This window comes from Rhinolophus hipposideros (assembly GCF_964194185.1).
Source record: "Rhinolophus hipposideros genome assembly, chromosome: 17".
Taxonomy (NCBI): Eukaryota; Metazoa; Chordata; class Mammalia; order Chiroptera; family Rhinolophidae; genus Rhinolophus; species Rhinolophus hipposideros.
In genome coordinates, this window is record NC_138063.1 from 11,935,054 (window position 1) to 11,954,012 (window position 18,959).

Genomic DNA, 18,959 nt, shown 5'->3' on the forward strand with positions numbered 1-18,959 from the left:
GTCTGCCTCCCCCACTCCCCTGCAGGTGTTCCCTTCAGAGGGAATACCTCATATACCTCTCAGAGAAACTCACATACTGTGCTCAGGGTCTGTTTCCGGACCTACCTTATATATATGCCCTGAATGGCTTTGGAAATATTTATGCTGGCAGAGTACAAACATGGATGCTCTCAGATCTTTAAATCATTCTTCAGCACTGTTAAAATATAAATTAAATATCCTTGTTATAGTCATTTTAAGCACCCTAAATAAATACTCCCCTGCAAACAATTGATACATCTTTTCCTTTCATTTTCTTGGAAAGGAAAGCATTGTAAACCAAATTAATGCTTTGTTATTATAATATTAAAATACAATAAAACGTGTCATTTTATACTTTCCCAAGGATAAACAACAAAAATCTAATTTATATTTTCTGTTATAATTTACTATTACTATGAAGAACGTAAAGGATTATAATATTGGTTAGCATAATTTAAATAAGACAAATAGGGTGCAAAATAGCATAGTATAAAATAGACAAATATCAAACCAGTTGGAAAGAATAGAGAACTCATTAGTTAATCATATTAAGGCACACATTAAATTTCTTCTTTGTTTTACATTTGAAATCAATAATGGTAGCTATTATTAATGCGTGTCCTTGGGTTTAGGAGAAGAAATGTCCATACCAGATTGACATGAGTCTGATCAATTGTTAATCAAATAACACATTCTGATCTTACTCTATAAAAGAGGTCGGTGAACATGACCTCTGGCTCTAGAAAAGGGTAAACAGGGTCTAATACACGGTGATGGAAAGAGAACTGACTCTAGGTGGAAAACACACAATGTGAGATATAGATAATATATTACAGAATTGTACACCTGAAATCTATGTAACTTTACTAACAATTGTCGCACCAATAAATTTTAAAGAAAAAAAAAAAAAGAATATGTCCCCTGGGCCAAATCCAGCTTACTACCTGTTTTTGTGAATAAAGTTTTATTGAAACACAGCCATGCTCATTTGTTTATATATTGTCTATGGCTGTTGTCATGTCATAACAGCACAGCAGAATATTTGCAACATAGACTACATGGACCTCAATGCCTAAATTATTTTCCATCTAGCCCTTTACAAAACCATTTCCTGACCTTGGGTTTAGAATACTAGGGCATAAGATGTCTCTAAACATAAGCATCATAAAGTTCAGTAATAGATTGCTTTCTATATATCCTGTAACATTTTTTAAACTTTTATTTAGAAATAGTTTTAGACTTACAATTAGAAAAAAATGGTACAGCTCCCCATAATGTTAACATCTTACATCAACATAGTATAATTACCAAAAGCATTAAAATTAACGTTGATCCAAAACTGTTAACTCACCACCTACAAACTGTATTAGAATTTTACCATGTCTTCATGTCCTTTTTCTGTCCTTCATCAATTCAGGATCCCTCATTGCATTTGGTGTCATGTCTCCTTGGCTTCTCCCAGTATCTGGCAGATGTTCAGTCTGTCATTGTTTTTCATGTCCTTAGCACATACACATTTGAAGAATCTTGCTCAGTTATTTGTATTCTTAATAGTAATAATAATAATATTACTATGTAAGAAGTAGTAAAGTGCTCTTCAATTTGTTTTGCCTGATGTTTTCTCATGATGAGACTGAGAGCATAATTTTGGGGCAAGAATACCACAGAAATGATGTTATATCTTTTTTGTGTGTCAGACAAGGTCTGATAATTAAGTTTGCAAACTCATCTTAGAAAAAGTGCTACATACCTCATTGCTGAATATCACTTCGGATATCACCTCATTGCTATGGTCACCTTCGAAGTACTCCCCTTGGGAAGCTATGCACCAATGCCAGTGCCTAGTCCACCCTTCAAAGCAATTTTGGAACTCTATTTCTGGAATGGCCTTCAGAGCTGTCATTGTATTACACTGGATGTCCTGAATGTAATCAAACTTTCTTCCTTTCAATATTTCCTTTATCTTTGGGTAAAGAAAAAAGTCATTAGGAGCCAGATCAGGTGAGTAGGGAGGGTGTTCCAATACAGTTACTTGTTTACTGGCTAAAAGCTCCCTCACAGACCGTGCCCTGTGAGCTGGTGCATTGTCGTGATGCAAGAGCCATGAATTGCTGGCAAAAAGTTCAGATCGTCTGACTTTTTCACTCAGCGTTTTCAGCACTTCCAAAGAGTAAACTTGGTTAACTGTTTGTCTAGTTGGTACAAATTCATAATGAATTACCCCTCTGCTATCAAAAAAGTTTACCAAATACAAGTTCGCAAACTTAATTGTCAGACCTTTGTACATTGATAATATGTCTTATTACTGATCATGTTAACTTAGTCACATAATTCAGGTGGTGTTTTGCCAGCTTTCTTCAATGTAAAATAATTATTAAATACATATAACAGACTAATTAGTCTAGAAATCAAATTTGATAGAGAGATATATCGAATTTAGACTGCATACATGTGTGTGTGAATATGTGTATATATATTTGTGTATATGTGTATATAAAATTTGTATTGAAATTTGTCTTCACTTAAAGTTATAGCATAAGTATGGCATGATTTTAGGAGCCTGAATCATTTTAGAATACTTTTAAGCTCAAAGTAAAATATAAAATCACACACAGTACCTTGTACTCTGCATAGGGTCTAGTGAAGAAATTAATATATAACCAACCATCAAAACTTTGATTTCAAAGTGAAAATTTAAGAGAACTTTATATTATGATGTATTTGCATGGGCCACACTGCATAACTTCTGCTGTTTTTTCCAGTTTGTTTTTTTAAAAACCCAAGAAAGGAACTATGTTTTGGTTTTGTCATGCATGGGAGAGTCCTCTTTTCTACAGTGCTTATTATAAAATCTTGTTTTATATAACAAGTGATTTCTACTACTCAACTCACAGTACATATTAATACTGCTTTCTTGCATGGAGTCAACAAAACTCACCTAGCTAACTCTTAACCCATACATGTTTTAAAGAGATAGATGATAGATAGATAGATAGATAGATAGATAGATAGATAGATAGATAGATAGATGATAGATAGATAGATAGACAGACAGACATATATGTATATATGTATGTATATATATATTAGTTCAAGGATCTTTTGGAAAAGCTGCTAAAGCTATGATTTTTTTTTTTTTGTAGTTCTTAAAAATGCACTGTACTTTAAAGGAATGCTTAGTAAGCTTACTGCCTTAGCAAGCATAATCAAGTGATTCAATTTCAGTTTTCTTGAAATTTCATGGTGATCACTGTTTTACGAGTTGCATAATTATCTGAACAATGTTTCTAAAGCATTTGAAACACCTAAAAGACAAGGAATTCGTTAATGTGTGAAATAGCAACACACACTATGAATTTTATTAACACTAGAAGAGTTCTTATCTTGTCTTTTTTAGCCTTCAATTTAGCTGACAAACATTATGATTCTAGAAGCTTCCTGCCCTTCTATATTTTTATAACAGCTTTACTGAAATATAACTCACATACCATACAATTCACCCATTTAAAAGGTACAATTCAATGGTTTTTAGTATATTCACAGATATGTATAACCATCATGGTTACATGAATTTTTTTTTGTAGGAACAAAAACGCATACATTCTCTCACACATAAGTACTTCACATTCAAAAATCTTGAGCCAAAAAAAAAACAAAAACCTGAGCCTACATTTGAATGTGCACATAATATTAAATATGCTGAATACCATACTTTTTACAAATGCAAAGATAACTTAGAGATTTTTAAATAAATTCTGGTTTAGTATGTCAAAGCATACATTTCTCCAAAGTGAATCACATAAGAAAAACATTATTCAAGGCTATTTCAGTAGGAGAGAGAGGCCAGAACTCAGCTGAAATAAAGTTCTATAAGAACTGCAGTGGAGGGATGAAGGTAGGGCATCTGTGTGTGCTAACTGGCCTGATCCAGGGAAGGATAACTATTCTTATATCTTCATGACAGGAGGTAGTTTTACAACTTGGAGCCAGGTGCCCACCAAAGTTAGGGTCCTGCTCTCTCACAGAACCTGGGAGAGAGAGGCACTGTCTTACCTGATATTTACATTTCAAAGGCATGGATCCCAGGTCCTTGAGAAAGATGGTCTTGGGTTCTAAAACTGGCAAGAAGTTTTAAAAAGCTGTGTATCTCAAAGTGACAGAGAAAGAATTTCCACGTTGTCTAAAGTAAATATCCTAAGCAAAGGAAGGTCAGGGCTGAGTGGGGAAGAAACCTGTTGTAAGTTTAATCAAACCCAGGGGTATATAAGTAAGGCTCTTCACTTGATCTTAGCCAAAAGGCCGAGAAGTGATAAGTAAGGCTCTTTTGGTCAGGCATCTGATGTCATGGGGTACTGGCCCCTTCAAAACAGATTTCATTGTGAATACCCTCTGAGTTTGAATTCTGGGTCATATAATAGGTCAGAACAATCGAGTGATTGATAGATCTGCTGCTACCTGGAAGATCAGATTCCTCTTGGCATCACCACCAATCCACCCTCCTCCCCACTACACCCCAACTGACAAAAGAAAAGAAAATTATAAGCGGATTCATTACATTTAGAAAATTGAGATGTTTGACCAAATTCTGACTCTGAAAATTAAACATTTACCATTCCAATACAAAATTCATATATCACTGCCTTGCCTTTTGCTGACATCTGCTGGTACTTTCATGAAAACATACAGATTTGCTTATTTTTAAAAAATCGTCCCAGAAAAAAGACAGTCAGGCGTCCACTGTCGCGCCAGACAGAGTAATTGGTACTGTGCTCATCCTCCAGTCAAGAGTAACCACAAAACTGGGCAGCATCTGAGGCAACGGCTTCCTGGCATTGACCACGGCAGTGTGAGACTATGGTCCTTGAGAGAAGAGAACCAAAGAACGCCTCGATCACCCTTCCCACCTGGAGCACTTACCTGCTGCGGTGTCAGGAGCTGCAGCCCAAGGTGAAGGCACAGCTGAAGTTCTGGACTGAAGCAGCTGGGGTTCATCCACCGTGTAGCAGAGAAGAGGTCTCTGTGCAGAGGGAGGTTGGGGAAGCTCGCGTGTGGACTCCCCGTGGGTCTCCCGAGCTGAGTTACCCATGAGCCCACGAAGACTCGGTGAGACTTGGCACTGAGCAGCTGCCATGGGACTAACTGCAACAAGAAGCCCCAGTCCAGGCTCAGTGCCGAGAGCTTGCTGAAGGCCTTGAGCATTCGGTTGACATGCCAGAAAGGCCAAGTTTTAGGACAGAGGACCAAGCTACATAATGAAGGACACGTGCCCTAGAACTAAGTGAAAAACTGAGACAGAGCTGCCATAACAAATAAAACCAAGCCTGACAAGATCAATTGCAACTCCAGTCACCTAGCTGAGTTTATTTACCCTCTTAGTTAAAGCGATCGGATATGAAAAAGCCTGAGAGCCCATGTCTGCTCGTCTCACCACCCAGCCCCAGGTGGGGAATCTGAGGTCTGATGTAACAGTTTGCATGAAGCAGCCAGGGAGCGACACATGCAAAATGCTTTAGTTTTGCCAGGTATGGGTGCCCAAGGCCCAGTAATCCTTTGAGGGGCAGAGATGGCATTCCGAGAGGCCCAGTAACCGAAGTAGGAGGGAGAGTATGGAGATTCTGTGTTGGAGAGAATATTAAGGTGTCGATTGGGTTACAAATTGGAAAGTGTAACTGCAAAAATATTCTGAAGTGCATTGCCTTTCCCCAAATGCATGAGTGAGTGAATGGTCATGTGGCCCTTACCTTTCTCCCGGAATATTGTCTACATCTGCTTTGTGCCCAGTTTTAACTGACCATGCTAAATGTCAGCTTGTAAAATTGCCTGGAGGACAGCAAGGGAGCAAGCACTACTCTTGTTAAGACAGTAAGTGAAGCAGGAGTTTTATTTCTTACTAAATCTCCTGTGAACTGTCTGTCTGGTCAGTATGTAAAGCAGATACTCTGGAAGTTAAGAGGATGGAGGATTATGTGAGGTGGTGTCTTTGATTGCTTCAGCTGTGTGGAACATGGAAAAGTGTACAGGAAGTGAGAGAAATCAACAGGGGCCGTACTCCTTAATAGACCTGGCTATGATCTTCTTTTTAATATAAAACTGAGTCCAGCAGGCTCAGTTTGCATTCTTTTTTGGATGGAACCCAGTGAACATTTACTGTTTTCCCACAGGGGTCTTTGAATTTACAGACATTTGCCATGATTAAGTAAGGATGGACTTGGAAATGATAAACATTAAGAGCCAATTAGTACATTACATTGATAATATCATCATGATTGTCTCCTCAGAGGAATAAACAGGAGGGGTAAAGAACGAGTCACCTATTGGACAGACACAGGCTAACTGATAAACCAGCTAAAATTCAAAGCACATTGAAATTCCTGAGAATGACATGGTTTGGAGCAGCCAGGGACATTACCATTTGGTGTGTAAAGGCGCAGACTGTGCCCTTAAACCACATATCAACTTGGATGGCTTTATTTTATAAGTGAAAAAAACACTGAAAGCTAGACAAGAAATAGAGATAATTAAAGGTTACAAAGGGACTAAAATTCAAGTTTTCTGACTGTCAGTTTAACTGCCTCAACTTTACCAAAATGAGTTTGTAATTTGCTTTTTAATTATGAAATATTTCAATCCCATAAAAGATATTTTTACAAATATCCATTTATCCATCATTCAGATAAACAATTTTTTTTCATTTTTGCTTATAACTACTTAAAGAAATGTAACTTTCCGTATTTTGTTGAAACACCATTTAAATTATTTCCCATTTCATTCCTCTCCTTCCATTTCAAGAAGAAAATTATTAATCCTAAAATTGGTGTAATTCACGCTTGTCCACATTTTTACTTTTTTATTACATATGTATGAATTCTCACTTTTAATTCCAGTCATCTCTTGATGTATCATTCTACTCCAGTATGCCGCTGTCTGACTTACTCGCGCTTTGCAGAAAGTTTTGCATTCTGTAAAGCAAATTCTTCTTCCTTATACTTGTACTTCAAACTGACTTGGCTATTCTTGGCTCTGTATTGCTTTATAAGAAGTTTGAAATCAGACTGTGAGGATTTGAAGAATAAACAGAAAACACCTGTTGAGAATCTGATGGAAACTGCTTTGCATTTAAAGATTAAGAGTCTTTCATTTTATTAAGACATGGAGTCTTCTTTTGGATGAGAATACACTGCTAAATATCATGAGATGGTATTTCATTCAGGATATATACCTCAGTGTTCACAAAGGAGTTTAGTATACAATGTAATTTTACCATACTGTTCAATTCTGGTTTTATTAAAAGAAATGTGTGAAATAGCAACACACATGGATTGGGGAATTTCTCTGTTTCCTCATTGTCTGATAAAGTAGTTTGTACAAAGTTGGGACTCTCTGTTCCTTGAGGATATGTATGTAAAACCCACCTACAAAATGACCAGAGCCTGATGTACGCCTCTAGTCATAGTGCAACAAAGTTACTGAATAGATTCTTCCAATGTTTTCACTTTCTTCTCTTTTTCTATTTCTGCTTGAGAACATGATGGTAATATGTCTTTCAAAATTACTAGCATTCATTTATGTCTTTGAATATTATTATGATTTTTTAAATCTCTCTAGAATCTACATTTGAAGCCCCACTTCTTCTCCAGTATTAACTTGTATTTCTATGTTTTTATGGATAATTAGTTGTTTGCTTTACTTACTTAAAATATCTGGGAGATATTTCATTTGGCAAGAGAATTTCAGTTTTTTTAAAAATAATATTTAATTCTGTGAGCAACGTAGAAGTCCAGTATATTTGGAGGTCAAAATCTCATGTAAATATTTCTTTTTGCAAGTCCTGATATTAGAGTTTTGACCATTAGATACAGATTATGTGCATTTCAGGTGTCTCCAGTTTAAACTCATTATTTATACTTTGAAAATAGAAGGACATTATCCTAACAAGTTCCTCTAACTGTATTTAGTTTGAAATCAAAGATGGGATTAAGGTAGCTCCCAGTAAATTCTTTCAACTGGCCAAAATAGCTCAAAGAAATGAGACTAAAGAAGCAGCTGTCTCCTTGAAGAAGGATAGTTCTCAGGGATGTCAGAAGAGAGATAGAGACACCTATATCTAGGAAGAGTCCAGAGGGAGAATACAGAAAAATATATCAAATCTAGGATGTAGGTCTAGAAAAGATTTTTGAATGAAGCATTATCCAGCACATGACTGTATTAACATATTAAATTCTCAGATAATGAGCTCTTTTGGTCAATTGCATACTTTATTTAGGCTCAGGGTAAATATATTTGATCTTTCATCAAATGTTGCGGTAGGGCAAAACATTGTATACAGAAAATGGGTAAATGTATTCTCTCAAAAAACTAAGCAATTTCTTGAAGGCCATTCTGGGGATAGAATTCAGTGAGGTCAGAAATTTCTATTTAAATTTATTGGCTTATCAGCCAGTGATTCAACTTTAACTGCATTTTAGAATCCCTAGGGATGCTTTTGAGAAAAAAAAAATATTCTGATCACAACCTCAGAAATTCTGATTTAATTTGACTGAGGTAGGTCTATGCATTTGTATTTGTTAAAGAAGTTTCCCTGGCAAACCACTAGATTGGGCCAACATACAGGAGTCATAACCCAGAGTTAAAGAACTACTAGAGACAAAAAAAGGTTCGAACACCTAACACACTGAATTCCAGCCAAGTAATCTTTCTCTAATAGTGCAGTGTAGAAAACTGCTTAATGATTAAGGAGAATACCATAAAAACCTTTGTAAGATAATGTGTGGAAGGCAATCAGATAAAGTCTGATTTTGCTTCCTCATGATATACGCACCTAAATCCCTGGAATTCAGGATATTGCATGACTTGTTTAGGATTGGGTCCAGTTAATGAAAGAATTCACTCCTGATTTTATGTAATTTTTATGTATGTGCAGTTTTAGGTAGTATATGCTCTTTGTATTTAACTATTCTAAACTCCTCCTTCTCTACCATTTCTCTACTATGAACAAGGAATGAGAAACAACACATGTTATATAAAGAATATAGAGAGCAACAATTCTAAGTTCCACCATTCTATAGTATTATCAAAACCCTGAAGTATTGCCTTCGGACAGCTGAGTGCATGACACTCCTCAATATACTAGGCATCACTACACTCCTGTTATTTGCCAAGAATAGAATAAGATGTTATCCCTGCCCCAGACTGGGTTACTGTCCAATGAGAGAGCCAGCTTTCCAAGCATATCCTTTCAATGTAATTTATTCGGTGTTATCAATCAGTGAACATACATTAATTGTATTCTTGACACGCATGTCATTAGCACTGCTTACGAAATGGTATTCCACACATAGTCCCTGTCCGTATAGTGCTAATAGTGTACTGAATATAAGAAGTATCTATGACTAAAGGAAACCTTATTCTTTGGGAAACATTTTCCTGTGAGTCATCAACGGCTGCAGTGGGAACATATACATAAAGATAGAGTCAGGAATCATAGCTCAGTTGATTGTCTCCACAGGTCAGGTAAGCAAGAACTTTCTCTTCTGCTGCAGACAAACAAGCTTCAGGAAAACGATCAAACTGGTAATCATGTGTACCAAGCACAGCAGTAGCTTCTTCAGTGGAGAACATTGGGGAAATTTATGTGGTCTGAAGAAACGATAGCCTATGAGGATCACTGGATCGAGAGCAAATGACTCACCAGGGTTTGATATCATAAAAATTGATGGGGTGGTTAGGAGGACAGCTTGCACTAAAGGAGAACTCACTGAGCCTAAGGAGCAATATATGGCACTGTCATTTTTTATGAGCTATATCATCCTATCAAACATGTGACTGAGTTTCTAAACAGCTATAATCAATAGTCTCTCTATTTCCACACATCTGCTGTCATGGCAACAAATGTAGAACCCACTGAGTGGTCAGTCATTTGAAATTAAGGAGAGAAACTCTGACATAAACTTCTTTATTTTCCCTTACCTGAGAAGAATCAGTCAGAAGCCTATTTAATGGGATCTTATTAAACACTAATTTCCCCCAAATTTTTGTGACTTGTTGTTATTTTCATATTTCAGATCTTCTGCCAAAGTAGAAATTTTCATGTGGGACTAGTTGTAAAATATGGGCCCTTTTAATTCTATTTGTAAAATTTCTCTTCTTGATTTATGTTTATTGAACATGCTCAAGTCTATTATTTGTGTCCAGATAGCTTATCATTAATGATTCCACTATAAGGAACACCAATCAATAGAAAATTTTAAATGTTGTTTTTTAGCAATAGAAGCAACTATGGACATCTTTGTCCCAAACACAATGGAAATGGCATCTAAAATCCATATTACTTCTTGGATAAATCCATCATGAATTTTTGAATTCTAATATTTTTCTCATCTTGAAGTTTCCACCTACAGAACAAAGTATACACAGTCTACCCATGTTACAAGCCACAGCAATGAATTCACCTGGTGAAAGAACTGTCACAAACATGGTTAAGCCCCCAAATTCAGAAGGACCGTGGCATGATAATACTTTTGACACTAGTTCTTTTTCAGGATTGCCTTAGCTGTTCTGGGTTCCTTGCTTTTTCATATGAATTTCAGGATCAGTTTGCCAATTTTTGCAAAAAAATCTCATCTGGGATTTTGATGGGGTCTGTGTTGTATCTGCAGATTGGGGGAGCATTACTCTTTTCCTGATATTATAACTGCCATTAAGGAAACTTTGATCATCAACATGGTTTTATTTCTTTTAGTTGTCTAATTTCTCTCTATGATGCCTTACATTTTTCAGTAGACTTGTCTTGCATTCCTTTTGTTAAATTTATTCTCAACGATTTTTATTATTTTTGATGCTATTGTAAATGGAATTATTTTCTTAATTTCATTTTCAGGTTGTTCATTGCTAATGTATAGAAATGAAGTTGATTTTTGTATTTTGATCTTGCATTGTCTTTAAATACTTTCAAATCTTCAGTCTTCTTTTAAATAACGATTGCCTTCTGTAGCTCTGAATCCCAAGTTTTTGTTGGGAGTAAGATAATACAAAGAATTATTTTTAAGCAATTAAGAAAGCAATAAATAAACAGTATTCAATTTGAACAGAACGCCTGCGATATTTTGATGTAGAGTTTCCCTGTGCCAATTTTAGAGCATGTACATCTATGAAGCATATACCATTCCTAGGAAACAGAAATAACTGTGATTTTCATAATAAATTCGAAGGGTCACCAATAAGTAGCAACATTTAGCCAAGTCCCACAAAATTGTCTTTAACTGGTATGTGATCCCATTTGGTGTGTGCACTGTTGTGAGAACTGGTGAATGTGTGAATCAATCACCTAATAATCCAGCCCCTCGCGGCCCCTGCCATATCATGTGTCCTACCTGGCCTCAGGAAGTCTCACAACACTCAGGAAGTCTCACAACACTCAGGAAGTCTCCACTTTTAGTGGCCTTGAAATTAGGGAGTGATAGGTATGCAAAAAAATAAAAGCAAAGTGATGCAAAATTGTTCTTCTTATATAAGGTGGGGGGGAGTCACAGCAATGTTTTTAATTTTGGAAATCAAGGAAAAAGTAGAGACCAAATTTAACAAAGCTATAAAACAACTCCATACAGTTGGCATTTTCATATTTTTGTCATCTCATTTCCTGGAGGCATTTATTTTTCAATACTGAGTCATTGTAACAAGAATCCAACACAGTTGAATTATGATAATATATCATCTGTTCACAGGAAATTTTAATTTATAACACAGTTACTGAATTGCTGTAATTATACAAGGATCAATCCATAGGACTTGAGAGGGGCTGAGTAATGTTGATTTTCAAAGTTCTCCATAAATCACTGAAATAGAGTGCATGTGCTCAAATGAACTGTGTTGAATGAGATTTTTGCACTTTTAATTATGCCAGTGATTCCCTGAGATATGTGATCTGAGCAAAGGGAATTAACATAAACTTTGAATTATGTCATACCTCTCGCTCCTGACTAAACTAAAGATAAATTGGGTATGGCTTCACTTCTATTTCTATTTACCTTTAAATGAATTGATGAATGGAAATAAGAAAGCTGAGAATTGGAAATAGTGTTAACTATCTGTGAAATATTAAATGGGTCATGGAAAATTCCACAGGGACCACAGTGGTAAAATGCTCCCCGACAGGATTGCAGGGTTGCCAAGAGAAAATCTGAAATCATGGGTCAGTTCCAAGTACAAGCTCCAAATACATGCGGGATCTCTGCAGCCAAGATTATTCAATCTGCCTGGGAATACAGGACCCACCTCAGCAAACGTTAGCATTTATTGTTTTGATCCAAATGTGTTGATTGCTGTCTCTAAAATCCCTGAGTCTCTCATAAATTTCTCCATTTATCCCTTTATATTGGTAAACATAGGGAGTAGGAGCCTCAAAATAACCTGTATTCTTCCTGTTATCTCAGAGGGGGCTAACTGAGCTCATGGGGCAGGCTAACAAGAGAGACACATATGCAAACTGACCATGGATCAAAGATAATTCATGGCTAAACTTTACATAAAACTTCCTTACCTGATAAGAACATGTCTCTTCCTTCTAGATTAATGTTACATTTTCTGATAAAGTCTGGTCATTTTATCAGAAAGGTGATGTTCTTTGTACTTAGGAAATAAAGTTATAGAGCCAGAGTACAATTGAAATTTTTCAATTTTTTTTGGTTTTGTTAAATTATTTGAAATATTTTCCACTGAAGTAATTCATAATCTTTACATCTTTCTTTTTAAAATAGTTCAGGATCATACTTTCTTGACACTGCCACCTGCCAAATTTCTACCCATACTGCCCGGACCAATGATCGCCTACTTCTTCTACATCATGCCTTAACCACAGTCTTTATACATGGAAGAGAAGAATGACAAACTAGAAAGAATATGAGTTTTGAACAGGGAGCTCAAAAACCACTTTGAAAGTCTGTGATTGTTGTATTAATAATATTAACATGTATACAATCGAATATTACTCAGCCATAAGAAAGGATGAAATACTGCCATTTGCGACAACATGGATGGACCTTGAGATTATCATACTAAGTGAAATAAGTCAGACAGAAAAAGTCAAGAACCATATAATTTCACTCATATGTGGGATATAAAACTGAAGGCAACAAACAAACAAGACAAACAAACAAAAACCATAGACACAGACAACAACTTAGTCGTTACCAGAGGGTCAGGGGATGGGTAATAGAAGAGGGTAAAGGGGGTCAAATATATGATGATAGAAGGAGAACTGACTCTGAGTGGTGATCACACAATGTGATATATAGATGATGTAATACAGAATTGTACACTTGAAACCTATATAATTTTACTAACCCATGTCACCCCAATAAATTTAATAAAAATTTTAAAAATAATAATATTAACATGCATTGAGGGCTTACTACATTCCAGGCACTGTTTAAAGAACTTAATGGATACAAACATATCTATTTACCAATGAAGAAGTACTATGATTATTCATTATAGAGAACGGGAAAGTGAATGCAGAGAGACAGGGAACTTACCCTATTTGCTTTGCTAGTGAGGCGTGGAGCTGGCACTGGTCCTAGGAAGCCTGGGGCCAGTATCCGTGCTCTTAACCCCTTCGTTATACTTTTTATTTTCACCGAGTTTGCAACTATACCTACTTTAGAAAACAGAATCAACAAAAATAAATTAATTATGCTAAGGTGATTTTAAACTGGAAAATAGCGATCAAAGATGAAGTGTATTATTAGCTAGTCTCATATTTTCAACAAACAATTAAATAGGATTTTCGTAATGCAGTTTACCGGTGATGTAAACTTAGGAGGTTGTTGAACCCAATTAGATTATTTGTTTTTATCAAAGTAAAAATAGCAAAAATATTCATAGCTTTTTCAAGGACTGTAGCCTCATAAAGTACTGGTAGAATTTATTGACCAAAGCTAATTTAATTATTTTACAATTAAAAACATGGTAAGGTTTGCAACTAGATGTACCAAAGCTACTTCTTTAAGAAAAGTAAAAGTTATTTTAACAGGAAATTTCGGAATACGAAGCAAAAGTTGAGCGATGATAAGACTGTTAAATATCCAATGAACTACAGATTTTAAGGCATACCGTGTTCTTTATAAATGGTTGTTTAGTTTGAGAATATATAGATGCGGCTTAATGGGATATCTATTATTCCTGTATAAGTTTAAATAACAGATCAGCATAGCCATTATCATAACTTTATCAAGCTTCTTGCAAAGATGTTTTTCTAGTGGGAATGAAGATCAGAAAGATTTAACGTCCGTTAATTACTGTGTTTGTGAAGGGCAAACTATCACGGGGACCTAGAGATAAGAAATCTCATATTAGACTGGAGGAATAAATGTCAATATTCTTGTAAAATGTTTATTGAATTTGTACCCACATTCCATACTGGGGGTTTGGATTAGGGAAAAGAATCAGGAAGGCAGTGCTTTGGGTTGAACTTTGTAGAGTAGGTGCACTTTGATGGAAAGAGTTGTATACCATTCAAATTGCAGCAAATGATGAAGGTGACAAGTGAGGCCCCACCCCCAACTGGGGCTGATATTCTTAACTCCTGATGTGGGCTGGGGGTTAAGGGTCTGATGAGCAGCCCATGGGGAAAAGCAAGGGGCTGGTTGGGCAAAATAAACATTAAAATTGTGTCCTAGATGAAGCACTAATATCAAAGCCAGACATTTGAGAAAAAAACAAACAAAACACTGACTCTTCAATCAAATGGAGTTTAGGGACCAACTGAGCTCAGACAGAAAAGTGAAGAATCCAAGGCTAGAGGGCAATATGTCTCAGCAAGAGACAGGCTGCTAGAGTCAACCCAGTGCCACGATAGCTTTTCCACATTCCATGCCCGCACCTGCACTGCAGGGCTGCACTGAAAATATTTAAGGAGTTAACTTAGACCACTCTTTAAACCTATCTTCTCAGTCTCCTGATCAGATAGTCATTGAGATAATGCAAAGGGTGGCTGTCAAATCAACTGAAATGAACCAGATTTCTGGTCCAGTACTAAGCTTTACTAAGAATTTCAAGGATATAAGCAATCGTAAAGCACAAAGTACGAAGAGGTATTGGATGGAATTGCCAAATTGTTCCCTGGTCCTTTCTTGCTGGTTCAGGATGCTCTATGACCTATGTTAACATATAAAGTCTCTAAGCAGTGTGTGATGCTACATTAATGATGCAAAAGGGAGCTTATTCGATCATGAAACATCTCTACTTTACACTCAGATGGTTACATAGCTTGTGAGATATTTTCCAGAGCGCTATGTATGCCCTATAAATTTATAAATTCCAGTTTACTTATGATATGCAAGCTATACAGACCAGTGGCATTGTGCTAATGGCTCCCCTTTTGGATTTCTGTGCCAGTAAGCTCTAACTGTCTCTCAAGCTAGAAATGTCAGGCTCTCTGCACTGTATCTTCCCAGTGCAATTTGGCAATTTTACTTCCTAAATAGCTCTTGATTGTCTATTACCTGTCACTGCTGGGCCCTTATCCTTTCCTGGAATATTGCAATGGCCTCTAAAACTAATGTTCTGAGCTCAAGCCTTTCTCCCGCTCTAATCCATTCTGGAAACTGCCATCAGAATCAATGTCTGTTTCTTCCCCTCTTCAATACCAGTCTCATTATATTACCCCCTATTAAATTCACTTTAATAGTTTCACATTATTGAAATACTAAATTTAAGGCTTTCTAATTCTCTAGCCACTTAAAACAAAACTCTGTTCTTAACACTCTACTCCAGCAATATCAAACGGTTTATTTAAAGCACTTCTCAGTTTCCACGTAACTTTGATTATCATCGTTCCGCATTATCTGCCTGGTAAAAATCTAAATATTTCAGAACTCCATTTGGATGTAGATACATGTTTCACATTCCCTCTATATCTTGTGCATAATTCTATACTAGCACTTCATATTGAAAATAAAATTTTAAAAAATACATTATTTTCTTCTTTTGGTCCACCCTGCTGTACCCTGGGTTCTGGAGACACAGTCTCTCTGGTAATTATCTCTGTTGGTTAAATGCATGTTCTTTCTTCATTGCGGTAAAAGGCAAACTCACGCATTATTCCTTGTAATACAAAGTCAGTGACAGATCCTTGGTTGAGAGAACACAGCCGTGGGAACATGGGAATGGTTCACTGTTCTGTGGTTAAAATAATTTTGACTGGCATGAACTTAAAAAAAAAAAAAATCCTCATTGGGGCGGGGGTGATATAGGTTAATGGATATTATTCTGTCTTTAAATGTCACAAATTTTCAACCACATGTAAAATAGGCATCCACATAATAGAAAATGCTATATACCTCAAAATAATAGCGAGAACAATTCTTAGAGATTCCTTCTTATTAACAGGACACTACTGAATAAATCAGATTGTAAATGTCTAGAAACTCTACAAAATATACTTGCTTAATATATAGAATTTATATTGGAAGAAAGTATTCTTTTAAGTAGTTTATATAACCTACATAATATGCATATTAAAATAGTATCATGATTTGGTATGTTCTTATTTCAAAATGTCTATTAAGAAATAAAACCAATACCTAAAATTATGAATATAGGGACAAAGAAACTTGAGGTGTACTTTTTGATAAGGAAATGTTTAATCTGTCTTTGATAACCTTTATGTAATGATAGGCTGTCATGCATAATGCATAGGGAAGAAACAGATTTATGTTCCTAAGTCTGACAAACCAGATCACGCTCCTCTCTAAAGCAGTAATTCTTATGTAGGCATACATTACACTTAGATAATTCAACTGCTATTCCCTATATTTCACAAAGACACAGGCTATCAAAGTCTGTAGCATAATAACTTTGGTCATGAAATGTCTTATTTATTTGGTAGAAGAACAATTGAAAAGAGTGTGCCAATTCATGGGTTGTTGTTTTTTTATTTCTAAAATAGAGAATTCACACACATTAAACTTGAATGAATGCAACAAAGCTTGGAGAACATGGTAATGAAGAACCATGACAATATTCGGTTGTACCCTGAATGATTAATATAGATAAAACCAAAGTTATGGAACTTTTTTACTTAGTATATATTTTTAAATCACTGGTTCTATTTGACATAGTAAAAAACTAAATATTCAAAATTCACATTAATTACGCACTGAGTCTGTACAGACCCAAGACTGTAGGTCTCTCACTGGGTCCACCTTCCTCTTTGTCTGGCCTCCTTTAAAGTAAATTGTTCATCGGCTACAAAGGAAGAGTTACATTTACAAATACTAAATTAAATTCTTTCCCTCTTCATACTTTTCTCTAAATCCTATCCTATATTTCTCTCTACTGTCAGCTTCCCTTGATAGAACAGAATCATTTGATTATTTTTTAATTTATTGGGCTGACAATTGTTAGTGAAATTACATAGATTTCAGGTGTACAATTCTATATTACATCATCTATAAATCCCATGGTGTGTTCACCACCCAGAGTCAGTTCTCCTTCCATCACCATATATTTGATCCCCTTTACCCTCATCTCCCACCCTCCACCCCCTTACCCTCTGGTAACCACTAAATTATTGTCTGTGTCTATGAGTTTTTGTTTCTCATTTGTTTGTCTTGTTCTTTTGTTGTTTTTGGTTTTTTACATTGAGAAAATGTCTTTTTTTTAGCTTTATTGAGTGATAATAAATTGACCTGTGAAATTGTAACATATTTAAAGAGTACATCATGATGATTTGACGTACCTGTATGCATACATTGTGAAAGGGAAAATCTAACACATGCTGAGTGGTTCAACTTTTCAAAAATATTTAACAATTTTATTTTATTCTCATGCAACCCTGCAGAACAGGCACCAGTATGATTCCCATTTCAGAAAAGACGAAAGGCACCTGCTTAAGTCAAGAGATTTGACAATGGCTCCACTGATGCGTAGTGTACGTGAATTGTGCTGGGGCAGTTGGCAGATCTTTGTCAAACACTCTTGAGAAGAGACCTGGCTGGCTTCAAATTTGGGTTTTATTACTTATGAGCAGCATGATGTTAGACACATTATTTAAACTCTTTAAATTGTAGTCTCATGAAATGGAGACAATAAATCATTTAACTCATCTTATTAAAAGAGAACAAAAGGAGACCACATAAGTAAAGATGCTAAGCATACCATCTGATACACGGTAAGTGCTCAGTTCATGTTAGCCATGATTATCTCAAACATGGAGCTGAAAAACATGAATTATTTCATCAATGTGGAGTCACCTGACTCCATTTTGTGAAATACAGCTAATATACTTTTGGAGACTTGTAAATGGAGGTAGCTGCTTTTGATTTGGGGGGACATTAAAAATGGTGTTTCAGAGGGGAAAAAATGAATTTAATCATTGCATAGCAGCATGGTAGAAGCCATAGCCCCTTCTAAACAAAAATGCCAGGATCAAAAGACTAATATGTTAGGCTCTGGCATTCCTTTTTCTCACTCTCTGCTCCAAAATACAGAACATTTTATTCAGTTTTGTTTGAAAAAGAAAAACATCTGATATATTTTAATTTCTTAAACCGAATACTACTATATGATACTGAACATTATTTCAATTCCATAAGTCTTAATTCAGTTAATTCAAGAATGTAAATATGTGTTAATTTATTGAATGTCCACAATAGAAATTCTCCTTTCTTTACAAGAGGAGAGATTTTTGTCTTTCATATTTACTTATGCACTCTCAACACACCAAGAAAAGTACCTCACATTTAACAGATTTGCAATATTTTTATACAAATACATGAATTAACTTGAATCTATCTATCTTCAAAGAATGACTCCCTTTCATCATCTTTGATAGCATAGGATAAGAGAGAATCAAAAATTCTAAAAGAGAGGATATCATCTATATTATTCCTTTCTTATCTTCAGCAGTAGATATATTTTTATTTAGTGTTTATATTTGGTAT